The sequence below is a fragment of the Eurosta solidaginis genome, chromosome 1, assembly GCF_040869045.1.
Source record: "Eurosta solidaginis isolate ZX-2024a chromosome 1, ASM4086904v1, whole genome shotgun sequence".
In the NCBI taxonomy this organism is placed as follows: domain Eukaryota; kingdom Metazoa; phylum Arthropoda; class Insecta; order Diptera; family Tephritidae; genus Eurosta; species Eurosta solidaginis.
In genome coordinates, this window is record NC_090319.1 from 369,229,027 (window position 1) to 369,251,234 (window position 22,208).

General features: G+C 34.9%; 1 protein-coding gene across 6 annotated transcripts in view; it reads left to right on the forward strand.

Annotated features, from left to right (window-relative positions):
- The window catches only part of 5-HT7 (5-hydroxytryptamine receptor 7), a 361,000-nt gene that overhangs the window by 14,465 nt on the left and 324,327 nt on the right, over window positions 1–22,208 (forward strand). For 5 of the 6 annotated variants that reach the window (XR_010949138.1, XM_067762965.1, XM_067762966.1 and 2 more), the window contains exon 2: window positions 5,464–5,926. The gene's annotated coding sequence lies outside the window, so the exon portion shown is untranslated. The remainder of the gene's footprint in view (window positions 1–5,463; window positions 5,927–22,208) is intronic. The other variant, XM_067762968.1, reaches the window with a different exon arrangement.

Here is a 22,208-nt window from a genome sequence, read left to right on the forward strand (position 1 = left end):
GCGTTCATCCATAGAACTATGGCCTACTCTCTCTTAAAATACTCTTTAATACCTTTCATTTGATACACATGTTATACAACCACATTCCAGGGTTACCCCAGATTGATTTTCCTTATTTTGTCTCCATAGCTCTCAACTGAGTATGTTATGTTCGGTTACACCCGAACTTAGCCTTCCTTACTTGTTATGTTTATGTTTGTTTGTGTGATTTCAATGTTTAATATTTTGTTTAGAAATAGTTGTTTGGTTTTGTGTAGTTGTTTTTTTTTTTACCTTTTGGGAAGTGGTGTTAATTGTGATGTTTTTGATGGTACTACTTAGATGGGTTGGGGTTAGGTTATATTTTTTGCATTCCAACAAAAACTTTCGTTGACTCTTTAGGTTGGCCAGCTTTCGTTTTCGCTTGCTAAAATGTTTTAAAGTGATGCAAGTTATATCCCCGTATTTGTATTTCATATGTAGGTAGTAATTCTTCATTTTTGTTGTTTTTGGTTTTTTGAGAGGAAAATTTTGTTTAATTGTGCGGTATTCTATCGGCAGGCCTTCCGTGACTGTAATTTTCAATGACAGCCGGTAAACAATTTTTGGTATTAAATTTTATATGAGAATAGGCTTTTCTTGACCATATGGTTGCTATTTTTAGTGCAAGTAAAACTTCACTATTGCGACCCAACCTTTCGCTAAGCACCTTAGATTCCTCAGGGGGAAACTGCATTTATTTAACATTATTTTCATTAAAAAGCATTGAAGAATTACATGAAATTATAAAAATTTTGAATTTTGTTAATATACCGAAACAATAATTTTTTTTTTTAATAAGGTCACTTACAAATATATGTACGTAAAATAACACAATTTGCATAACTACAACTAACACATCGATACCATCTGTGCGTGGTACATTTGTCAACTAAAATTAAAAATTATATGCAAAGCAAATAAGCTGCTGCAATGCAATCAGTGTCCTCTTTTATGTTTATTGTTTTGTCCCTTTTCTGCATTATTTTTAAGCTCTCTATGGTGGGTCTGATCTTTATCCGTTTTTCTTTATCTAATATTTTGGCATTTTGTAAATTAGCTGTGTGGCCACTTGCTGTGGTGTGCTGTGAGAGAGCTGTGTTTGTTTTCTTCTTTCTAATGTCCGCTTCATGTTCATTTAGGCGAAAGCCAAAGCTTCGTTTGGTTGTGTCTATGTATATTTTATCACAGCTTTCGTTCTCTGTCCCTTTGCATGGTATTTCGTATACAATATTATTATGTTGTGAAGTTTGAAGTGGTGTTTGGGCAACCCTCTTTTGCCAGCCATTGCAGACATAGTCCTAGACGACTTACTAAACGACACCACATCCAAACTTAAAACACAACATAACATAGATATAAAGTTCATAGTGCAATACGTTGACGATATCTTCGCTATAGTTAAAAGAAAAGACCAAGACACTATTCTAGATACATTCAACAAGTACCACGACAAACTGAAGTTCACCCTGGAAACAGAAACAAATTTCAGCATCCCCTTCTCAGACATGCGCGTTAATAGAAAGACTGCATACTTATGCTAGACTGGTACACAAAACCTACCTCTTCTGGCCAGTTGATAAATTTCTTATCAGCCCAACCATTCAAGTACAAAATGAACACCGCAAAAAACCTAATCAACAAAGCTTTAGATATCAGCCATCAACAGTTCTGGGATGCAAACATTAGAAAAATTAAAGAAATTCTCACTAGCAACAACTACCTATAAACACTTATACACAGCCTAATAAGGGAAAAAATAGCAAATATTGAAAACAATCGCAATAAGGGAGCAACAAAAGATACATCAGATCAGCTCAAACAATATTATAGTGTTACGTATATACATAGACTGACAGAGAACTTCGACAAAACCATCACATCCAACAAAAGTAACATACGCTTGGCATATAAATCGAACAAAACATTAGGAAGCATTTTTACAAAAAAAAACACCACTTCAAACTTCACAACATAATAATATTGTATACGAAATACCATGCAAAGGGACAGAGAACGAAACCTGTGATAAAATATACATAGGCACAACCAAACGAAGCTTTGGCTTTCGCCTAAATGAACATGAAGCGGACATTAGAAAGAAGAAAACGAACACAGCTCTCTCACAGCGCACCACAGCAAGTGGCCACACAGCTGATTTTCAAAATGCCAAAATATTAGATAAAGAAAAACGGATAAAGATCAGATACACCATAGAGAGCTTAAGAATAATGCAGAAAAGGGACAAAACAGTAAACATAAAAGAGGACACTTGTTGCATTGCAGCGGCTTATTTGCTTTGCATATAATTTTTAATTTTAGTTGACAATTGTACCACGCAGAGATGGTATCGATGTGTTAGTTGTAGTTATGCAAATTGTGTTATTTTACGTACATATATTTGTAAGTGACCTTATACAAAAATTTTATTGTTTCGGTATATTAACAAACTTCAAAATTTTTATAATTTCATGTAATTTTTCAATGTTTTTTGATGAAATAATGTTAAATAAATGCAGTGAAGTTTTACTTGCACTAAAAATAGCAACCATATGGTCAAGAAAATCCTATTATCATATAAAATTTAATAAAAATAAAAATATTTATTAAAATAAAAATTAATTTAATTAAAAAAGAAGGATAATTATTTAAAATATTATTAAATAAATCAATATTATTGAATAAATAAACTAAGGATTGAATAGTAAAAAGAATAAGGCATTAATAATAAATAGTTTTATTAATTACAAAATCAATGAATAAATAAGTAAATGAGTAAAACAAACAAAACCAAAATAAACGAAAGAATCATTAAACTACTAAATGAGTATTTAACTTAACTATTTAATTGATTTACTATTTAATAATTAAATAAAAAAGAAAAGATTTCAAGAAATCAAAAAATTCTATTCAAAGGTCACAGCTCTTAACAAGATAAGCTTTAAACTTCCACCTCACAACTTCTAGCACGTACGTCAATTTCAGGAAAACACTGACTCACATTGTTCGCGTTCTGAACACTTCATATAATAGAATATATAAAAGCCTTCACAAAAAAAGAAAGAAATAATTAGTAAAAAAAAAGTGGAAGAGATTCACGTAAAAGTTAAAACATGACTAATTAATAAATGTTCAACCCGAAAATAAATATTGTTAAATTCTTGAAAACTTAAAACCTTTCTTCCAAACACCCTGTAACAGCAACGAACATTTTAAAAACTTAAACACTTCCTTTCCAAACACCCCGTAAATGCAACGAAATTCGTTGGTAAAAAAGTTTCGGGAACATATTCGTTCAGAGCACATTACGTCCTCAGAATACGTTAAACCACCTGGCCAAGTGCAAAGTGAGCCTTATGGAAAAACTTTCCAATGGATATCTTAAGCTCTAACGAAACTGCAATTTTAAGGGTAGTCGTATTTTTGAACTAAATAGTTCAGGGATATAGGTGGGAAGGACAAGTAGTAGTAGTACTGAGTTCGCTAAAACGCCTATTGAAACAAGTGCAAGTCGATAGATACTGTCTGCATAGGGTAGTTATAAATGTGGAGAACGCCTTGTATTGCAATCATTATATCCAAGGAGTCTAGCTGGATGTAGTCAAGGTTTTCAAAATATCTTAAAACGGCTCCCAACCTCGACACGTTGGATCGCGTGCATGGTGAGTTGCAGTGAGCCACCTCTATTTTGCGTGTTGTACATGAGTTAATTGCTCAGGCGGTGCATTGAAGGATCCATCAAACTCACGCGGATGCAGATGAGATTTTAGTAATCAAATGCCTGCCAAACAATTAGCCCACTGATGGACGGCTCCCTTTGGGATATAGATGCCTGAAGTAGTGTTGACCTCCAACATGAAGAAGTTGAGTGTGATTTAATTCAACTTATGTTCAATCCTCATTCTGAAGATGAGAATGAAGAAAGCAGCCTGTACGCATATAAATAATGTTAAGGTGCGCGCACGACCTATCGGCTATCGTCCCATATTGGGTATTTACAGCTATCCTAAAGCCTATCCTCTAATCTGGAGTCATTGTTTAATATATAGCCATAAGGCTAGCGCTTTGATTTAGATCCCAGAGCCACAAAAAAGTACAGATATGGTCCAAAATTGCAGAACTGGCGGACGATTGCATACACGTAAGCACCATAAGTTCCAAACTAGCTAACTGACTGTAAAGAGTAAGGTCTGAGAGGTCTAAGAGATATGTTATATCTCAGTTTATAGTCGCAATGTTATTTTATTGCACATTTTTTTATTTGTTTATACGTAATAATAAAATGTTACGTATACCCAGTGGCACTCATAATTTCAGGTGGTGCGGATATACTTCCGTGTAATTGCTTGGTTTTTAAGCAACCTGCTTATCAATAAAAAATATTATAGCGAATGATATCAAGTAGAGCACATCACCAGGCCCGCCGTTTCTGAGGGGGCTCGCTATTTAGAAGTACTATGACATTTTTTTTAATTCAGAAGAGTCTTTAGTTGTGTAGAAGGTAATTTTCATACCCCTGGGTGACTAGGGTCTCCAGATATAGGCCAAAACGTGGGCCAGTGAATGCCCTGACAGTGTTTATACAATATGGATATCAAATGAAAGCTGTTGATGAGTGCTTTAGTACAGAGTAATATATTATCCAGAGACGGCCTGGGACTGGGATTAGGACTAGGACTGGGACTGAGACTCGGAGTGGGACTGGGACTGGGATGGGAATAAAATACATACCAACCTCTGGGATAGGCAATAAGGGATGCAGAAGAATGAGAAGAAATTGAGAGAAGAGAAAAGAGAGAAGGAGATTGAGAAAGAAATAGAATGAGACGAAGATGGAGATAGATGAAGCGAAAAAGACGTAGGGAGGAGTGAATAAAAGGATTAGGAAAAAGTGAAGAGGGGGGAGTTCAGAGTCAGACGGAAAAAGTTTATTAAAATGTATGCAGATAGGCCAAATTTAGGGCAGGACAACGTCGGGTCTTCTATTTTCTTATAAGAATCATGCAAAAATTGAAAAAGGGTATTTTCGCACAATATGGTCGTTTGATGGTTCCAGGTCACATAAACATTCAATACAGCGTCAACTCGGTAGCTGGGAAGGTCTCTTCTGCTTTAATGTCGGGTGTCGATGAGAATAACTTTTAAGCAGGCGAGTCTGCATTCATTTGCTTAACTTGACCTCGTCAATGAAGCTGTAAATTATGCTTCAATTTGTTGCACATTATTCATAGCTCTATAAATATAAGGCAACAAATTTCTTAATAAAAACGGGGCAACCATAAAATCAAGAGTATACGCATAAATTAATACAAATGTAAAAATAAATAATAAAAAATAAAGTTTTTATGAACTGAATTTGTTTTTTATAAATTGATTAAGTTTTGAAATATACAATACGAGTACTTATATAAGAATTAAATTTATAATTGATATTTTTTTACACAGGTTCTAATAAAACAAACTTTGAAAAATAAGAAAAAAATAAAAAAAGTAAATAAAATACGCAATAACCTACGAAGAGTTTTAAGGCCGAGAAAAAATATTGCCTACTGAAAAAACATTTTCAAGCTTCTACCAAAAAAATAAAAATAAAATATCAATATCATATGTACCCAGTTCGAGATTGAAGTGCTATTGAAATGAATGCTTATTTGCAGAAGTTTTCAACAATTGTTTTTTTCTTGTGGTATACTTGAGTGCTTGTGCTTAAGTGTTGGCCTTCACACTCTTTTGACCACAGCCAAAAAAGTATTTTATTAAGTTTGCTGATTGTGCATGAACTTCGATGATTATGTGGGTGTAAGTTTCTGTGAAATATTTTGGATTAGCTCAGCAGTTTTTGTACAAATGCAAACAAACACAGCATAAAGGAGAATATTCAACAAGGATAAAACACATTTTGGTGCGGGTAAGTTTAAAATATTTAAATGTTTTAAGTACAGTACCAGATACTTATATATTTTTTTGTTTTTAACAACAGAATAATCAAAAGTTTTGATTTTTGATACTTAGGAAAGTTACGAAGAAGTTAGAAGAAAAATTTAAATTTTGTCTTCTTCAGGTTCTTCCAATATTTATATTATAAATGTATATATGTGTGTGTGAGGCTTCTTAAATATATTTATAACAGCTGTGAAATGGCTTAGAACAGGGTCTATATATAGACTGTTGGGTGAATATTACCCCATTTCGGCTGTCGTTTCAAAAACTCGCTGAAAACTTTCCACAAACATCCTTTTTCAGAATTTGCTTGAAAACTACTCTAATAAATTTTTTTTTTCAAAAACTGCTTATCATTGAATTTGTTTCAAAAGCTCCCTATCAGGGACATTTCTAAACAAGCCTTGATATAAGGTGTTTTTGACAGATACTCTGTTACATGGTGTTCTCGAACAAGCTGCTGAAATTGTGTGATACTCACTACTGTGATCATTTGCGAACCAATTTTGAAGCCAGCATGCCCGTCGTTCATTCGTGTCAATTGATTTAAACTACTTCGCTAATATGCATATTCTCAATAGATAGTTTTAAAATTTGCAGCTTTGAAAAAAGTGATGTCACTGTTTCTCTACATTTGGCCTCTATTTTGGTTCGTATCAACTATCAAAACAATTTGTAAAATATTTCAGAAAAGTGAGAAATACCAACATTTTTTTTTTTAGAAAAATAACCACAAATTTTCATTGCTGTAAATACCTAATGAGAGAGTGTGGGCGACAGGTCTTACGTGTATATAGCTCCACGGAGGCTTACTTCGCTCTCTCTTCCAACTTCAGTTCCCACGACAGTTTACTATCTAGTATAGTTCCTAGATATTTTATGCTGTATTTTTCTTGTAGGTCTAGCCCTCCAAGCTCAGGCTTAGTTCAATCAAGGACCTTGTATTTTCTTGTATATAATACTAGATCGGTGTTTTCCGCGTTGGCGGCTTACCCGACTTCAGATATCCAAGCATGTACATCCCGAAGCCACCGATTCATCATAGAGCTGATTTTTGGTAGAAACCAACCACTTATGATGACTGAAACGTCATCTACATACGCAGTGAGTCCGGGTGAACGAAAACAACTAATGTTTACAACTTCGAATATTGGTTCTCAGAAAATGGATGTCTAACGTTAGAGAGATACATGGTTGTTGTTGTTGTTATACGAATGGTTCAACTCTCTCAATAAGCTCGATTACTCAGAAGTCCTTTCACAAAAATTTTTAGGAAACTAGCAACTTCAATAGGGCTAGACCATAAAGAAATTGTTGCTAGGGTAGACCATAAAGAACTTGTCGTTTAAGATGTAACAATTAAATAGATGCATTGTGTCGTATGGAGGTGATTCTGGAAAAGTTAAATGTTTCAACATCTAACAGCCAAGCAGCAATTAAGGCATTAATTTCTCAAAGCAAAACATCTTAAAGTGAGTAAGATTGTAGGCGATTCCTGGATATATTTTGGATATCCATATCGGGTTTCTGAGCATATGGGAATAGAAATAAATGAAATAGAGTTCACCGCTAGAACCTTGTATCAAAGATATTGCAATAAGATTAGTTAACATTAAAAAGGCGTTAGCTGTATATGATCGACGTAAAAGGAAACGTGTTAAATCAAGCGCGATGCTGCAAATTGCCGAAGATCATGTGCAGGTCATACAATCTTTTCATTAAAAAGAGAGAACTGTAGGCACATAATTGGTATTTTGTCTGAATACTCTCTTCTGGCACCACTTGCTTTCAAATTAGTCCTTGTCAGTGATAGTAAATGTAGAATGTGTGGCTTCGAAAAGGACAAAAACGAGCACTTTTTATGCTCTTGCCCGGCGCTCGCGAGGATAAAACTACAGCTATCAGGGGTGCCACAGCTATCAGATACAGAAGTTACAAGTAGCAAAGGCCACAGAAAGCTTCTAGTATTTGCGAAGAGAACGGAGTTATTTTATAAGATAGGTCCTAGCTTCTGATAGGGTTTTTTTAGTTGATAGGTTTCATCGTTCAGCAAAGTTCTGGTAGCGCTATGGACTCATCCACTCTACGTAAGGTCCTGACGTACCAGCCAGTTCAACCTTACCTAACCTAGGAAAAAGAGTATTTTCAATTTTAACTTCCCGTTTTGATTGATTTGAGGCAACAAAAAAAAAAAAAAAAAATTTGTTAATTAATTGAACATAAGTAGTTAACTAAGATAACTTTTTTACTGTTATTTGAAGTACAAAGTCTTTGATAATTTTGCAGTCGATAAGTTTGTTAAAAATTTTTTGCAAGCGTACAATGAGTGATTGGCTTCAAACACTCTCATTAACTACTTCAAATAGTGGTAAAACTTTCTAGCAAAAACTAAAGCAAGAAGTAAAATTATTTTATTATATGTATGTATAATATCAAATACCCATGAGTATTTTTACGACCCTCCATATAACATTGCTACTGATTATAACAAAAGCAACTCTTTTGTCCGTTATCTACTATCAATTGCGTGCAGAAGCTGAGATTTTTTATACTCAGAGTGCTTCGCACACAGAGTATATTAACTTTGATTGGATAACGGTTGGTTGTACAGGTATAACGGAATCGAGATAGATATAGACTTCCATATATCAAAATCATCAGTATCGAAAAAAAGTTTGATTGAGCCATGTCCGTCCGTCCGTTCGTCCATCTGTCCGTTAACGCGATAACTTTAGTAAATATTGAGATGTATTCACCCAATTTGGTACACGAGCTTATCTGGACCCAGAATAGATCGGTATTGAAAATGAGTGAAATCGGATGATAATCACGCCCACTTTTTATATATATAACATTTTGGAAAACACAAAACCCCTGATGATTTAGTAAATAATACACCTAGAATGTTGAAATTTGACGTGTGGACTTATATTGGGACTCTTGACAAAAATTTGAAACAATTTTTTAAAATAGGCGTGGCACCGCCCACTTGTGATAAAACCAATTTTATAAATATTATTAATCATAAAACAAAAACCGTGAAACCTATCATAACAAAATTCGGCACGGAGGTTGCCTTTACTATAAGGAGGGTTTGAAGAAAAATTAACGAAATCGGTTAAGGACCACGCCCACTCTTATATAAAAGAGTTTTAAAATGGTTGTGGTTGAACAAAATAAGCTATCTCTTTGCAAAAAAGAGCTTTACATCAATGGTGTTTCATTTCTCAAGTGGATTTATAACAGCAAATGGGAAAAACTTCAAATTTTTAAAAACGGGTGTGGCACCGCCCCTTTTATGACTAAGCAATTTTCTATGTTTCGGGAGCCATAACTCGAAGAAAAATTAACCGATCGTAATAAAATTTGGTACAAAAATTTTCCCTATAGCAGAAAATATTTATAGAAAAAATGGACGTGTTCGGTTAAAGACCACGCCCACTTTTATATAAAAGATTTTTAAAAGGTCTTAGACGAAAATAATAAGCTATATTTTAGCGAAAAAGGGCTTTGCATCAATAGAATTTTACTTTCTAAATTGAATTATAACATTACATTGGAAAACACTAAAAATTTTGAAAATGGGTGTGGCACCGCCCCTTTTATGATTAAGTAATTTTCTATGTTTCGGGAACCATAACTCGAAGACAACTTAACATATTGTAATGAAATTGTGTACATTCCTTATAGCATAAAATATTTCTAGTAAAAATGGACGGGATCGGTTAAAGATCACGGCAACTTAGATATAAAACAAATTTGAAAGGGTTGCCGACTAGAATAATAAGCTATAACTTAGCAAAAAAAAGTTTTTCATCAATGATATTTCACTTATCATGTTATATTGTAAGAGGAAATGGGGAGATATTTTTTTTAAACGGGCGGCGCCACGTGTTATATAGAAATGTAATTGATCTGAAATGAAATATACAATTGAAGCTCACGCTGAGTATATAGTGTTCGGTTACACCCGAACTTAGACACTTTTACTTGTTTTTTTAAATGCATATGTATTTTTAATAGATTGTAGCAGATTGTACATATGCACGTATCTACGCATCCTCCTTTCCCTACCCTTTCTTGCTTTCCGCCACAATTCTATTAATCTTTCAAATAAATAAAATAAACAATTTGGAAAAACTATAAGGGTGTTCCGGTTTTTTTTTTTAGCAAATAGTCTAGTATCATTGCATTGTAAAATTGTGTAGCATACACGGCAATACATTTTCTAGTTCAAGGCAAATACGCAACATCAAAAACCGTATTTTGTTTGTTCAATTTTGAATAGCCAAACAACAACTGTCAAAACAAAATAAAGTATGCAAAGAAAAAATTGAAAATGAAAAAGTTGTTGACGATCCGTAGCTTTCATTCGCTATAGCAATGTTTCCAACACCAAATACAAACAATTCCGTACTCCCCTTATAAACTATACTTGCTATCATTTTTCGGCAAATAAAAAGCATTGAAAAAGGGAAATAAATAAAATTTCGTTATCAATTGTAAGACAAAATTAAGTTTGTTTTGAAAGTATGGGTATCAGCAAATATTCTATATTTGTATATACGTTGATATATCTACATTTGTACAACATTCACATGATCGATTATTTATAAGATTAAAGTCTGAGGCGTTCGACTGGAAATATAATACAAATGTAGTAGGAATGAGAAATTGAACAAACATAATTATTTCCGTAGATATCTATAAAAAGGCGTATTATATTATGTATACAAAGTTGCTTTTACCCTTAACCTTAAAATAGAATATAAAACAAGTAAGGAAGTTTAGGTTCGGGTGAAATCGGACATTACATACGGAGCTGTACACATGAAATGCTGTTGTTGATTGTATCGTGTGCTACAGGGCTGCGCAATAATACATATACATGTGGTTCTATTCTGAACTAATTTTCGTTTAAAAGAAGCAAAAGGGATACAGAAGCTAACAACCATGACCTTGAGCGGGTAATAATGCGGTTTCCTTCAGATATGGGGATTTACCTACTGTTTGCAAGTAAGTATATACAAAAAATATAAAAGGGCAAGGTTATTAACGAAATTTTCCTACTTTTATTAGAAATAGTTTATTACTTGCATCTACTAACTTTTGCAAAATCTTTTATATAAAAGAAGGCGATTTAAGCGATTTAGTCCAATTTTACTGAAAATATCTCCTGTTAAAAGGCATACATGTGCACCAAATTTTTCGTCGAGTTAGGGCAGTGCCTCGCCCATATTTCAAGATTTGAATTTTTTCCCATTTCTTGTTATAATGGCTCAAAATACTATTGGTACAAAACTATTTTTCGTTAACTTATTATTTTTGCCTACGACCCATTTTAAAAGCAATTATTTAAGAGTGGGCGTGGTCCTTAACCAATCTTATTCATTTTCACTAGAAAATATGTGTACCAAATTTTGGTACGATATGTAAATTTTTCTTGGATTTATGGCTTCCGAAACATTGAAAATTGCTAAGACAAAAAAGGGGCGGTGCCACAACCATTTTCAAATATTTTAGTGTTTTCCCATTTAATGTTATAATTCAAATTAGAAAGTAAAATTCTCTTGATACAAAGCTCTCTTTCGCTAAGATATAGCTTATTATTTTCGTCTACAACCCTTTTAAAATTCGTTTAAATAAAAGTACAGCTGGGTATAAAAAGTTTAAAATGGAGAGTTTCAAAGTATAAAAACCGAAATTTGCTTTTACTTTTTTCGTCATGTCATTAAAATAAAATAATTCTAGGGTCTTTTTTGTGAAATTTCAAAAAGCATTGTTATTTGTAAATATTTTGAAGACTATTCACTTTCACTACTCCTATCTTTAGTAATCTTTAATATTGGCGATGCGTTCATATTCGATTCAATCACAGTTTCCTTTCCAACCACCAATGCATCGCAAGCTCAATTACTATTTGAAAATTGTAGACTAATGCTTGAAGGCATTCCGACAGTGTCTTTAATAATTGTAAACTTACACCAAAGTTAAGTCAGTGGATACTGCATTGTAAAGGGTGTTTATGAATATAGAGAAGTCCCTGGAACACCAGGAATATGCCCAAGATATTTTTCTGGACATTGCTGAAGCTTTCAACAATGTCTCGAAAAGAGCAATAATAGACAGTCTCAACTCCACTGAAGTTCATCTAAGCTTTAGCAAATTGGACCGGCACCATGCTAAGCTGTAGAATGATCACATCGCAATGGGGTTTGTGCGAGGCAACGAAATCTGTAAACAGAGGAACGCCATAGGGTGGGGTTTTATCACCCATGCTGTGGACGCTGGTTATGAACCAATTGCTTAGGCGGTTCGATGGAAGACCAGTCAAACTTACGGCATATGCAGATGACGTTTCAGTCATCATAAGCGGCAGATGCCTACACTCAGAGAAAAAATCGTTCTTGAAGGATACAAGTTCAAAATTAAGAACATTCGTTGACAAAAGTCTGTTAAGTACGTTTTTTCTTAACTCGTGACCGATGGGCTTGTTTTAGGAATGGTTTTTCCAAGCACACTGTTCATATTTTATGACCAGTTTGGTATTGAACGCTTCGAGAACGATTTGGGTTCGATTTAACATTTTTGGGTCTCAATTCGAGAACGGTTCTTGCTTGATCTTTGGTGGGAGGGCAAAGTATTTTTTTCAATACGTATCCATTTATTTTTATTAATAATAATTTTTTTTTGTCATAAATAAAAAATATTTATAATTTTTTACTAAAATTCAAAAGTTTAAGAAAAAATGCATAACATACATTTTTTCATAAATTTCTCTTATTCAGAAATTCTTCTTATTTGATGATGAAATCTGAATATGTCCTTAAAACATTTCATAAAAAGTTTGAGAATTACCTGTGCATATGTGAATGGAACTGAATGAAAAATAAGAGTTAAAAAAAATATAAAAAAATCGTTTTAAAAAAATTCAGAGCTTGGCGGTCATCGAACTCGCGCCACACGGTCCCAACCGCAACATCATAGCCGCCCAGCTATTACAACTGCTTGATAGTTTGTGCCAAATGTTGTACTTAACATTGTGATGCACAAGAATTGTACCGTTTATTTTTTCTTGAACTTAATTTAAGAGCATTTTTCTCATTAATAAAACCTTCGTTCTTATTTTATGACCAGCCACTCTCTTTTCAAGAACATGGTTGTCAGTTCAAGAACAAGGTTATTGTTTTGAGAACAGGTCGTTCGTTTTTCAAGAACCAAAATGTAAGAACATGAAATGCTTGAATTAAGTCCGGTGGTTCTGGATTTTAGAACGGCGTTTTTCTCTGAGTGTAACAACAATTAGCTCTCTGATGGATCAGGCACTTCGGAAGGTACATGCCTGGGCACCTGGAGTCGGGTTAACCGCCAACGTATTATTTACTATTAAGTATAAGGTCCCTAATTGTACTAAGCCTAAGCTTGAAGGGGTACCCCTGCAAGAAAAATATACCACAAAGTATTTAGGAGTTATACTAGATAGTAAGTTGTCGTGGAAATACCATGTGGAAGAGAGAGCGAAGAAAGCCTCCACGGCACTGTATGTATGCAAGAGGATGCAAGAATGCACGTGGGGGCTATCACCCAAACTCTCTCATTGGGTATTTATAGCAATTGTCAAACCCATACTTTACTATGGAGTTGTTGTTTGGTGGACAGCCACACAAAAGTTTACATATACCAAAAAACTTGAGAGGGTGTTCGGAGTATCTATGATTAGCATAACGGGAGCCTTAAAAACTACACCGACAGCAGCATTGCTATAATTCTATACATCCCGCCTGCTGACCTAACGGCCAAAAATATCGTGTTAGCAACTGCAACAAGACTTAAGGCCTCGAGGCAGCTTGACCATTAGCCATTAGCAGACCATTTAGCCACAGCAGTATTACGCCATCTAATATCTGGCAAACGGAATATATGGTCCCATGCTTGAGCTTCGAAAGAGATATTGCGACCAGAATTGAGCTGGAGAGTTCATGCCGGGGTACAGATATGGCACAATATACTATACACGTATATACGGATGGTTCCCAATTAATGGAAGGGGTCGGGTTGCTGTTTACTGTGTCGACCCAGAAATAAGTAGATCCTACAGGCTGCCAGATTACTGCAGAATTTTTCAGGCGGAAATTATAGCAGAGAAGAAAGCAGCAGAAATTTTGGAGGAAGCGAGCTTAAGCTGCATTCGCGTCAATATATATATATATATTGATAGTCAGGCTGCGATTAAGGCAACACTACTGCCCCATTTTAACAGCTAGAGGCTTCAAATTTGACAGAATGCTTTCATGTATTGCATATATTGTTTTCTGAAAAAATCGAAGATATCGGTCGTATACATATAGCTTATGTCCCTTACAACCGCTTGTTCAGATAAGAAGAGTTTCGCAATTTCTACACCATTTTAACAGCTAGAAGCCTCAAATTTCTTCAAATACTTACGTTTACGTCATATAGTGTGGGTTAAGGCGGATCCACGGGGGGTTTTCGGGTCCGGACTATATCGACATTCTTGAATGACTTGCTATTGATGACCTGAAAAATATCTTCAGATTGGTGTTTGCACAATTTTGACTTGATCCGAGAAAAGGGACCTACTAGGCATCAAAAACTCGATTGTTGGATCATGATTGATTACGCAAGTTATTTTACTGAATAATCAAGAGGCGCAATCTTACATAAATACATAGAAAAGATTGCAACTTCGTAGAGACCCACGACTTGCACTTTTTTAGACTAAAATTGATTAGGCTACAAAACTGCGCACTTAAAAATTTCAGAAAATTACAAATTAAAAATTTGCGGTGTTTCTAGGAGTTGTTTGATTTTTCGAGTTTTTTCGATAACGTTTTTGAGATTCATATAAGCTTTTTCTTAGATTATCGAAAAAAATAAGATTCTCATTCACGAAATTTGATGAAAACCTACACCGCTATTTTTCTGTTCGCTTCTGTACAAGTGGGAGGCATCCACTTTATTCATTTTGTGTGTGAACTTTTTTGTTTAGTACAACACCTAGTACTTGTAGATAAGTGAATATGTACGTATGTCATATATCGTTTGCCACATGATAATAAACAAATTCATTTTTATACCCAGCTGTGTTTCCACACAGGGCATTATAACTTTGATTAAATGACGGTTGGTTGTACAGGTATAAAGGAATCGAGACAGATATAGACTTCCATATATCAAAGTCGAAGTATCGGCAAAAAAAATTAGATTGAGCCATGCCCGTCCGTCCGTCTGTCCGTTAGCACGATAACTTGAGTAAATATTGAGATAGCTCCACCAAATTTGGTACACGAGCTTATCTAGACCCAGAATAGATTGGTATTGAAAATGAGCGAAATCGGATGATAACCACGCCCACTTTTTATACTCAGCTTGACAGATTAGCTCTGTGCAGAGTATATTAATTTTGTTCGCATAACGGCAATCCGTAACGGCATAAACTAATCGAGATATATATAGACTTGTATATATCAAAATGATCTGGGCGACAAAAGAAATTCATTTAGCCATGTCCGTCCGTCCGTCCGTCCGCCAGGCTGTCCGTTAACCCGATAACTTGAGAAAATTTTGAGGTATCTTGATGAAATTTGGTATGTACGTTCCTGGGCACACATCTCAGTTCGATATTCAAAATGAACGAAATCGGACCATAACCACGCCCACTTTTTCGATATCGAAAATTTCGAAAAACCGAAAAAGTGCGATAATTCATTACCAAATTCGGCTAAAGCGATGAAATTTGGTAGGTGGGTTGATCTTATAACGCAGAATAGAAAATTAGTAAAATTTTGGACAATGGGCATGGCACCGCCCACTTTTAAAAGAAGGTAATTTAAAAGTTTGGCAAGCTGTAATTTGACGTCTAGCTTAGCTAAATGGGATGACGAACACGACCACTTTTTAAAAAAAGAAATTTTGAAAGTCAAATTTTAACAAAAAATATAATATATTTTCAGTATATCAGTAAATTATGACAACATTCAACTCAAGTAATGATATGGTGCAACAAAATACGAAAATGCAAGAAATTTTCAAAATGGGCGTGGCTCCACCCTTTTTCATTTAATTTGTCTAGAATACTTTTAATGCCATAAGACGAACAAAAATTTACCAATCCCTGTGAGATTTGGTAGGGGCATAGATTTTATGACGGTAACTGTTTCCTGTGAAAATGGGCGAAATCGATAGTAGCCACGCCCAGTTTTTATACACAGTCTAACGTCTGTCCTTCCGCTCGGCCGTTAACACGATAACTTGAGCAACCATCGATATATCTTTACTAAACTTTACATATCTGATCTCACTTTATCCCAGTATAAAAAATGGCCGAAATCCGACTATTACCACGCCCACTTTTTCGATATTGAAAATTACGAAAAATGAAACAAATGCCATAATTATATATCAGATATGAAAAATGGATGTTACATGGTTATTGGATTGGTTTATTGGCGCAAACTATATCTTTAGAAAAAACTTTGTAAAATGGGTGTGAACACCTACCATATTAAATAGACGAAAATGAAAAAGTTCTGCCGGGGAAATCAAAAGCACTTGGGAGTTTGGCAGGAATACTGTTCGTGCTATTACATATATAAATAAATTAGCTGTACCCGACAGATGATGGTCTGTGTCACCCTGGTCCACATTTTGGTCGATATCTCGAAAACGCCTTCACATATACAACTAAGGGCCAATCCATTTTAAAATACTCATTAACACCTTTCATTTGATACCCATATCGTACAAACAAATTCTAGACTCACCCCTGGTCCACCTTTATGGCGATACCTCGAAAAGGCATCCACCTATAGGACTACGGCCCGCTTCTTTTTAAAATAGTCATTAAAACCTTTCATTTGATTACCATATCGTAAAAACACATTCTAGACTCACCCCTGTTCCACCTTTATGGCGATATCGATATCCCGAAATGGCGTCCACCTATAGAACTGTGGCCCACTCCCATTTAAAACACTCTTTAATACCTTCCATTTGATACCCATGTCATATAAACACATTCCAGGATTACCCTAGATTCATTTTCCTACATGGTGATTTTCCCTTATTTTGTCTTCAAAGCTCTCAGCTGAGTATGTAATGTTCGGTTACACCCGAACTTAGCTTTCCTTACTTGTTATATATAGCATTTTGGAAAACACAAAAACCCTGATTATTAAGTAAATATTACACCTAGAATGTTGAAATTTGACGTGTGGACTGATATTGAGACTCTTGATAAAAATTTGAAAAATGTGTTTCAAATGGGCATGGTACCGCCCACTTGTGATAAAATCAATTTTACAAATATTATTAATCATAAATCAAAAATCGTTAAACTTATAGTAACGAAATTTGGCAGAGAGGTTGCCCTTGCTACAAGGAATGTTTTGAAGAAAAATTTACGAAATCAGATAAGGGCCTACGCCCACTTTTATATAAAAGATTTTAAAAGGGTCGTGGACGAATAAAATAAGCTATATCTATGCAGAAAAGAGCTTTATATCAATGGTATTTCATTTCCCAAGTGGATTTATAGCAATAAATTGGAAAAAATTCAAATTATGTAAAATGGGCGTGGCACCGCTCGTTTTATGACTAAGCAATTTTCTATGTTTCGGGAGCCATAGCTCGAAGAAAAATTAGTTCAGAATAGAACCATATGTATAAGTATTATTGCGCAGTCTTGTAACAGTATTAAGCACACAAAACAAACAACAACAGCATTTCAAGTGCACAGCTGGGTATGTAATATTCGGTTCCGACCGAAATTAGATTTCCTTACTTGCTAGTTTTAATAATAAAAATAAACTTAGCTATCTACTATGTATACAGTAATAGGTAGGAATGCCTCAGCACTACCATCGAACGAGGAAGCTGTTGGTATTTGTTAAAAGAAAATATTTAAGTACTTTAAGCACACAAGTAGACAAGTACGTCTATATTTGAATAAGTCTTTTTTAATGTGTGCTTAGAATTTAAGAGGAAAACAATATTACAAAAAAAATAAAAAAACTGTAGGCAAACGTCCGCAAGCTTTTTATTGTAATATAACCAATGATCACGCGTAGCTGTAACTGTTATTATATTACAAAAGGTGAACATTTTTGTCAAAATTGAATAGCAAGGTTGTTTGTTGACCGCTATTTTTGCCTGCTGATAATAGAAAAAATAAAAAAATAAATAAAAATAACAACAAATTTTGCTAGTCAACAAAACTATAACAATGTAGATTGTTATTATAATTTAATAATTGTTTGCTTCTATTGAAAGAAAAAATCACATGCAAGTGCTAAAGCAGTTCGATCCATTAAACATTTAGCATTTATTTGTATGTAACAATAATAGGGTCATAAAATTAGAATACGTTTGCGTTCAATTTAATAGACCTAAAGCGAAATATGCCTTGATTGTGTTCGTTATAAATAAAATTTACTTAAGTAACTTTAATAATAAAATGGTTATATTTACAAAGTTGTGTTTATATTTTTTCATGACCAAAATTCACACGCATCACTTCCGCTTGTTGATATTAGAGAAATGATGACCATCGTATTTAGATAAAATTATATAGGGTGAAAGAAAATAGCTATTGCAAAATTTTTTTTGGGTCTACCACGTTATCCTCAAAATCAAAATCCCCAAAACAAAATCCCCAAATCCAAATCCCCAAAATCAAAGTCCCCAAAATCAAAAGCCCCAAAATCAAAATCCCCAAACTCATAATCCCCAACACAAAATCCCCATTTTATGTGTAAAATGAATTCAAATTAGGTTTGAAATCGCCGCGACCGAAAAGGGCTAATAATCCATACCAACTTTCTGCATAGGCGGCCTTCGGCCGTGCTTATAAAAAATAACCCTGGGCTACGCCATGCCAAGTCCGGGTGTGTAGTATAACCGTGGGTACCGCCACGGTGATGTCCTTCTGCGTAGTACACGCTTCTGTTAGCTTGTTCGAATTAGAGCGACTAGCAGTCCTATATATGGATAAGTAAAAATATGTATTGCCAAAACGTGAATATAGAGTTATACATACATAAATATGAATGAAAGAGGAAAGAGATATTGCAATTTTTTACACGGTCGTGATGTTTATCATAGCATTGCGATTATGTGTTTGGGTATTTTTTTCTTTGTGGATTTTGTGTTTGGGTATTTTTTTGAGGGATTTCGTGGACTCCCATTTTTTTTTTTACCAATATATAGTTTTAATGGCTTTATAAGTTATGTTCTCATAAGAGCAACTAAGCGTACACTCTCGAGTACTACGCTTCTTCAAGTACCGAGAAATTTTCATAGGCGACTACCTCGTGCAAGTACCTTTTTAGGTATTGAGTACGTTAGCATATTATCGAGGTATCGATTACTGCAGTCAATTAACTCTTCCTGTTTTTTTTTTTTTTTTTTTTGTTAATTTAGCTCTAAAACTACAAGCCAAATTATATTTTAAGATTTTATATTTTTGGCATTTTTGAGTTTCCATCTAAAAATGCTACAAAAAGAATGCTGCATTCCACTCATAAATTGCTTTCCAGAAAAATGACATTGTTTGTGAATTTTTAGAAGAAATACAAAGCAAGGCGTCACAACCTTGTAAAAGATCCTAGGCCGAGCTTCTCTTCCAATTTGCGTCGCGCTCCTTTAATTTTGTCCACAAAACGGAAGAACAGGACCTACCGACTCCGAGCGCCATCTGAAAGGCTAACCTGCTTTGGAAAACTATTTTCTAAAACTATTTTAAAAACCTTCTTGTTGATCAGGATCTTCTACCATACCATTATTAACTGGCGCTAAATCGCATGAGCGACACACGCCGTTGCGTAAAAAGTCAACCCAAAGTCCTCTGCCTTCAAATATGGGTACCAATTGGTATAATTTCAGTGTCTTCTTCAATATCTAAGGTATCGTGTTCTATTTACTCTAAACTGAAAAAATGAGCAGAAAAGATATGTTTGATAGTTAATGAGGACAACCCGAATTACCTGTTGTCATCAAGCAAATAGTCAGCGCATTTACGCCTTTCTAATGGCGCCACTGTTGGAAGCCTCTACACGTCGGCGACAACGAGTAAAGTAGAAAGTTTAATGATGAGCTGTATGAGCTTTATGCAGGCAAAACGGCTACACTGGTTAGATAATGTTATGCGAATGATGCTACGGGTTAGGAAGAATTTGTATAGGAATCCAACTATATAAGCAGAGGAAGAAGACGGCTCACTCCGCTGGATATGCCAGTTGGAAAACTATTCAAGCTCCCTTGTTGTTATCATTTAATGAAATTAAATGAAAAATTTTCCGCTCCGTCCAATAAAGACCGATCAGCTCAATTGGACGCTAAAGTCAAAACGGTTGTTTTCGTTTAAATGCCGTTTTTGGAATGGCCCTAGGGTAAAAGACAAGTAATTACATAATATAATCTTGCAGTTGCTGAATTGCTTTCTACATCCTTAAAGAAATACAAAAATTAATTACAAATAAAATAAATAAATTAAATAAATGCGATGACTTCCAAAGGGGTTTTAGGCCGAGATTCTCTTCCAATTTTCGTCGTGTTGCTTTTATTTTTATACTCAGAGCTCAGAGAGTATATGAATTTTGTTCGCATAACAGTACCCCGCAACGGCACAAACTAATGGAGATAGATATAGACTTATATACATCGAAATGATCTGGGCGAAAAAGAAATTCATTTGGCCATGTGCGTCCGTCCGTCTATCCGTCCATCTGTCCGTAAACACGAGGTATCTTAATGAAATTTGGTATGTAAGTTCCTGGGTACACATCTCAGATCGCTATTTAAAATGAACGAAATCGGACTATAACCACGCCCAGTTCTTCGATTCCGAAAATTTCGGAAAACCAAAAATTGCTATAATTCATTACGGATAAAACGATGAAACATGGTCGTTTCATGGTATGACGCAGAACAGAAACCCCAGCGGGTAAGGGGGTCAGAATATACCCGCGGTAGGTATGCCTCTCGTAAGAGGCGACTAAAATACCAGATTCAAGGGGCTGTGTAGTGCAACCCTTCAGGTTACCAGCGCAAAATATAGAGCTTCTCCAAATCCAATTGTCAACCTCACCTATCCGCGGCGAATCTTGTGTCACTAACAGACGAGGCTCTGGCGACCCCAAGCTCCTCATGGAACTGACGGGTGGAGAGGAAGGTATGGCCTGAAGGTTGAATGTGGCTATATAAATCGTTCCCTAGATGGTCGGGCTAGCACCTTAATGGTGCTGTGTTACCGGAGCGTACCGGTTCTGTATCCGGCAAAGGACCATCACATCGATAACACTCCCCAAAGCCTTCGGGGAGCAACCTTATCGCTACAACAACAACAACAACAATGCAGAATAGAAAGTTAGTAAAATTTTGGAAAATGGGCGTGGCACCGCTCCCTTTTAAAAGAAGGTAATTTAAAAGTTTGGCAAACTGTAATTTGGCAGCTGAGTATGTAATGTTCGGTTACATCCAAACTTAGCCTTCTCTACTTGTTTCCCTTATATTCGCGCGATGCGACCTACATATTTTTTGCTGACTCCAAACGGCATCTACATAGCAGATGAGTTTTCACTGAGAACTTTTCATGACAGAAATACGCTCAGAGTTCTTGTCGAAACTGCCGAGAGGTGACATCGATTGGTCGATTGGGAAAACCCTCTTCTAATTGAAAAAAAAAAACGTGTTTCTAAATTGTTGATGCTAATATAATGCTCAGCAAATACATTTTAACAATCATCAATGTACACTTTCATTGCAGCAAAAAAAAAAAAAAATATATATATAAAAAAAAATGAAACACCATAAACTCAACATTAATGATCTGATATTTGCCGTATCGTTTTTATATTTTATTATACAAAAAAAAAAAAAATGTACTTAAATAGCTTAGACCGGTAAACGGTTGAATTTGGCCTGCCCACTCAAGTACTTTAATTGACTTTTTCGGAGAACTTTTTTTTGTTTTATGTGTACATTAATCTTAATTTTTTGTGTGCTAAACTTACTTGCCAAGAATGTGAGTCCGAATCTCCAATAAATGAAAACAAAGCTACGTAAAAAAATTATATTTTTATCTGCACAATGAAAAAGTATATGAGGAAAAAGAGTTCGATTGCAACCCAAACCGTTCTTGCCCATTTCATATTAGTCCACGTATTTTTATATTTTATTCAGAGAAATGCAAACAATGTGCGGAAAAATTGCAATTGGAGTAATAAACGCTT